The following is a 6,000-nucleotide window of genomic DNA, read 5'->3' as shown; positions in this document are numbered from 1 at the left end:
ATTCTATATGTATACAAACATTTCTATAAAAGTTGATAATGTCTTTTAGTTCTTAGGTGATATTGTAAATAAGATAGAGCTCTTATGGTTAATATTATATAATCAGAACACTTAGAATTTTGTCCTTGATTTACAAATTCTCCCCACAAGAAGCATTCAAGTAAATCTAATATTGCAGGCAATCTTGGGATTTTATTTAGCAAATGACACCAATCAGAAATTTATTTTGTCAATTTTTTATGGAGTAAGTTTCCTGACAATTTCTCCCAGACTTGAAAATTCTCAAAGACAAAAGTTCTCTTCAGCATTAGCCTGACTGTCCTACCAATGGCCTTTTGCACAGGAAGAGGAAATGAGTAAGAGGAAGATTGTTAGGAGTGCTATCCTTATAATCAAATGTGGCTTTGAAAACATGACTCAAAAAGTCACTTTGGAAATAATGACCACTTTACCTGAGTGCATTAGTGCCTGGAACTAAACCTTCGGATAATGAGCTCTACCCGAGGAGTATCTGCTCAGGAGGTAGGTGATGGGATAGAGAGCTTTAGCCTAGTTGAATGTAAGTTCTGTACTTTAGGTCAGATACACTGTTTCAATTTGAAATAAGGAGGAGCACTCAAGAACCAGAAATTTCCTGGGAGAATGCTTAGAAATGTACAGCAAGTAGACACATTCTAGACGAATTTTGCAGTACATTTGGAGGTGGCCTTCCTTGACCTCCATTAGCAAGAGCCACACAATGATACACAGACAGATGTTTTGGAATTCATTCTTTTGTACCAATCCTAATGTTGCTTATTGTTTTGAGACTATAATAATTGTTATGATCTGGGAGACATAAGGACTGTTATACATACACTTGCTCTATTTTAGCAAATGTTAAACAATGAATAATAGAATGGGAGATATATATTTAAGAATGTGGCATGCCCTTATCTCATCTTTCCACTTTACAGTGTGTAATGGTTTATTCTTAATTATTTGAATGCAAGCCTTGGTTCATCAGAATTCTTTCTTCTAAGTTTTTCTCGCACTAAATTTAGCACATACTTTCCATTTAAATCATTTTTCATCTATCTGGACCTAAAAAATATGAATCTTTTTCTTATGTGTGAAAGTTATTACCATGTAGACTAATTAGAATGGCCATCCTTAGCTTTCCTAAACGAGTTTAGGAAAAAAGAGGACCCATACTGACAAATACAAATTTGGAGATAGTTCAACTTAAAGTGAAAGGTCTTATGGAAATCATGTCATTAAAAGAAAACATTGCTTAGAAATAGACCCTCATAGAAGTCTGTCTTTGCGGTGATGGTACTTATATGCTTTCTATAATGGCATCTCTTTTTCTTTTCCTATAATGTTCATTAAGATTTGTTTAAATAAATTCTTCCCTATTCTCTAAACTCATTTGTTAAGAATAACACATTCATTAGCTGGTGCTGGAGTTAACTCTTAATGAATCCATTGCTCAATGGGAGAAAGTCTAACAGGGTTTGACAAGTTTTAGGCATTTGTGATTCTTTCTCAATGTTTTTATGGCAATAGATGTAGCATTCTATGTAACATGAATGTACTGAAGATTGTGAATTTATTTAAAAAATTGGAGTGGAGGTAAAAAATTGAAAGGACTGGTAGAAGTATTATTTTTAATTAAAAATGTGAGCTACTATGAGATCAATGTGATTGTGAAATAGTAATAATAATAATATTTTCTTTGAACATTTATGTCAACAGAATTAGTTAAGCATTTTTAAAAGAAATATATGGGCATGCAAGTCAGGATAGTGTTTTTGATCTGAAATTGAGCAAAGGTTTCTACATCTTGCCTCAGTGTTGAAAACAGCAGGGCTAACTACATGCTGGATAACAATATTTCACTATGTTCCCACAGACAGCCTTCAGCAGGGCACCATCAAAGCCAAACTCAACACTGTGTGGTCAAGCTTTGTCAAACATGACAAAAATTCTTTCGTAAATGACAAATGTATCATGGTTTAACCACTTACCAAGTGGCGTTCTATAGTATAATGCAACGTTAATCATATCAAACAGAGAAAAGAATTCATAGCTAGACCTATCCTTTTATTTGTCAATTGAAATACTTGCCTTGATTTAATTAGTCTCAGTTGCTTTTGACGGAAGGCTAGGGAGATCTAGAGGAAGGTGCCTGGTGCATTATTAATTCTCTATATCTTTATTGTAGTGCCAACACTATTTATCCCATTTTGAATTCTCCATGTCCTTTTCTCTGGCAGTGACAGCTGTTATGGCTTCTGTGGCCAGTTTTTTTTCTTTCCTTGCTGAAAGGGCAGGCAGCAGCTGCTGTTCTTTCCAAGGCTGAGTAAAGGATCAGTTTGAGGAGGCACTCTAATGGCTGAGAAAGCGTCCCTCTCTCCTTCGCCATCAAGTGTCTTTCCTTCAAGAAGTGATCAAGTTCAGCTTGCTCAAGAAGCTGGGAATTTGAGAATGTTCTTTAACTTGACAAGCTAAATTCTTTCCTGCCTTCCTGGATTAGCCAGTAATGACCTATTTCTAAGTCAAAACATCAACTACTATTTAACTCATTCAATCACGGGTTGTCACATTTGGGCAACAGGGTTTTCCTCCCAGAATTCTGGGGAAGCCAATGCCTATTTAGGCTCTGCTCTACTGCATTCCTGCATTTATTCATGGTGTGTGTGTCTATATAAATTTAAAGAGTACAAAAGATCACTTTCAGGTAACCATGATGGATCAAGATACTGCATGCTACTTTCACACCTAGAATAATAATTTTTCTTCCAATTCCAATAAAAATCAGTGATTTTTTTATACAAATGAAGTTTTCATGCTTCTCATATTTTTATTCTATTGACTTCCAGCTCCAGATTTCTCTTTTATTGAGGCACTCTCCCCATCAATTGTAAACTGTCAGCCAAGTTTACAAAATATCCCATCCCTTCCATCACTGAGTTCCATTCAATTAAATACATCATACAGAAACCTGAGAACTGGGAAGAATAACCGTGGAAAAATTATATAGAAGCAGGGATTTTTTTTGCCTGCCCTGATGGTTAATCCAAACGAGCTAGATTAAAATGACTGCTACTGAGACATGTCTTTTCAAGAATAATCTCTGCAACTGGATAAATACAATTCACACTTTTGGTGGAGTTGCACTTAAATATTTATTTTGTCAAAATGTAAGATCAAAAGTTTGATAGTGCTTTCTTGAAATATATTTTATCATTATTTCCAAATATTTTGAAGGAGCCACTCATTGAGTTTCTTAACGTAATTGCTTACACTGTAAATTATCATGGAGGTAAGTCTTTTGAATTCTCATATGAAAGTTGAGTGAACAAGCCTCATAAGGGTCAAATAACTTGCTCATGGAACATACAACCTCTGAGGGGCAGAGGTGGCATTATCTTCCAGACTTTTGACTAAGAATAATATTTTTTTTCCCATCGTGTTCCAGCTGCTTTGTTCTGATTTTAGGACCATATTTCTTGTGATGCTTCTTAAAATGATTAAGAAGGAAAATGAGTACCAAGAGTGGGTTTTGTTGTGGTCCCGGGATTATAATTGTTTGACATGTTTTTCCCAACAATGTAAAGTTTTATTCCTCAGCTTTAAGATTTCCACACTAAACATTTTGGAGAAATAGATAGGTAAGCATGATAGCGGGGACTTTGACATCTATGCCACATGAGGAAAAATTATGAGGTTAGGGATGTTTAATTGGTAGAATGGAAGACAAAGAAGATATGTGACATTTTAAAATATTCAAAGAGCTGTAATGTGTAAGACAGAGCTGTATTTTCTGTTTTCATTGAAGGGTAAAACAGGATTATAGTGTAGAAGCCACAGGAAAGGGACCCGAGTTCAAATATCTATACAGATATAAATGATAGATAGATAGATGATAGATATTATAGGAAGTATTCAAGCAGGAGATTCATAGGGGATTTTATTGCTCATATATGTACATATATATATGTTTTTTGGCAAAAGCAAGTCACCTAGCCACATCTGAGTTCAATAGAGTGAAGAATTAAAATACTTCTTCAGGCAAGGGGAGTAAATGTTGGTGAAAAATCATATGTCTATGAGAGATTCTAAGCATATTCATTGTAGAATCTTCTTTTTTTTTTTGGTGAGGAAGATCCACTCTGAGCTAACATCTGATGCCATTCTTCCTCTTTTTTTGCTTGAGGAAGACTAGTCCTGAGCTAACATCTGTTTCGATCTTCCTCTATTTTGCATGTGGGTTGTCACCACAGCATGGCTTGATAAGTGGTGTAGGTCCGTGCCCATGATCCGAACCCTTGAACTTGAGCCACCGAAGCAGAGCACCCCAGACTCAACTGCTATGCCATGGGGCCTGCCCAGAATCTTCTTTTTTAATTTTATTCATTTTATTTGATTACTAATGCTATTGTCTTTTTAATATTAATTTTCTTCTTATGTTTTGAAATTTTAGTCTTTTTTTTTTCTGTTTGTGACGAAGATCGGCCCTGAGCTAACATCTGCCAATCCTCCTCTTTTTTTGCTGAGGAAGACTGGCCCTGGGCCAACATCCATGCCCATCTTCCTCCACTTTATATGGGACGTCTGCCACAGCGTGGCCTGACAAGTGGTGCGTCGGTGCGTGTCCGTGTCGGTGCGGATCCGAACTGGCGAACCCCGGGCTGCCGCAGTGCAGCGCATGCACTTAACCCCTTGCACCACCGGGCCAGCCCCTGAAATTTTAGTTTTCATACTCATCTTAAGTTTTTGGTTTGTTTTTTCTCTCTCTCTCTAGGCTCATCACAGTGTATAATCTGTGCAGGAGTCTTCAGTTGCTTGCACCTAGACACCTGGGGGCTCCAGGTCAAAACTGGCTCATTTTGCTGCTGCCTCACAGTGATACTGGGGATAGCACAGATTCCACTGCTGAGCCAAGATCCAGCTTGGCTTAAGTCTTGGTTAGGTGGATGAGGCTGATTTTTGCCACACCTCAAGTATCAGAAAGTATTTGGTAATGGATATTTTTCACCAAAAATACTCCTACTTTTCCCTTCACCAGCAATGTATGACAATATGTGACACAAACTCTATAAAGTCAATTTTTTCCTGGTTTTTTCTTGCTAAAAGATTAAAAAACATGTACAGAGAATCAAATAAATCCTTCTCTTCAATTTGTAGCCTGCCAACTTCATTAGTCCATGCAAGGACTCTCTTGTTTTATTTTCTCCCCACTAACCAATCCCATTCCCTTTCTTGTCTCTTCCCATAGGCACCATTTCCAATGGATTTGAAATATATTCTTTTGAGATCTGGGATATGTACTTATCCGTTACAGTGTTGTTTTTGTATGTACACATTTTCAAGTAACATATATGGTATTTTGTTATAGAAATAATCTTCTTATTTTATTAAAAAATCCAATGTTATATTTTTTAAATGCTGAAGTTATTGTGGAAACTTCTACTTCATTACTGCCTCAGGGTATTCCAGAGTATGCAGCCACTACCAACAAAACAATGCAGTGACTATGTATATATACATATATGTGCTGCATAACAATACTTTGGTCAACAATGGACTGCATATACGACGGTGGTCCCATAAGATTAGTACCATGTAGCCTAGGTGTTTAGTAGGCTATACCACCTAGGTTTGTGTAAGTGCACTGTATGATGTTCACACAAAGATGAGATCACCTAACTATGCATTTCTCAGAACGTATCCCTGTTGTTAAGCAACGCGTGACTGTATATTCTATTATCTGGAGTATATTCCTGGGAGTGGGATAAGTGAGTTATAGTATACACTATATTTAACTTAGTTTTCATTAGATCTTATCAGATTTATTTCCAGAAATGGCTAGGCCAGAATATTTCCACCAGCAATGTGTGAAGCTTTCTACATGCCCTTCTTCTACCACTTGGAATTATCTTTTTATCTTTTTTGTCAAGTTTAGTGGATGCAAACTTGTATCTCACGTGTAGTTTAACTTGTCTTTCTCTGATA

The 6,000-nt window shown here is 36.5% G+C and overlaps 1 pseudogene; it reads left to right on the top strand.

Annotated features, from left to right (window-relative positions):
- The first annotated feature begins 489 nt into the window (after positions 1-489).
- The window catches only part of LOC131401030 (BRISC complex subunit Abraxas 2-like), an 80,997-nt pseudogene continuing 75,486 nt past the window's right edge, over positions 490-6,000 (top strand).

The sequence above is a fragment of the Diceros bicornis genome, chromosome 4 (genome assembly GCF_020826845.1).
Source record: "Diceros bicornis minor isolate mBicDic1 chromosome 4, mDicBic1.mat.cur, whole genome shotgun sequence".
Classification (NCBI taxonomy): Eukaryota; Metazoa; Chordata; class Mammalia; order Perissodactyla; family Rhinocerotidae; genus Diceros; species Diceros bicornis.
Note: the sequence above shows the minus strand (reverse complement) of the source record. Positions and strands in the feature narration are given on the sequence as shown.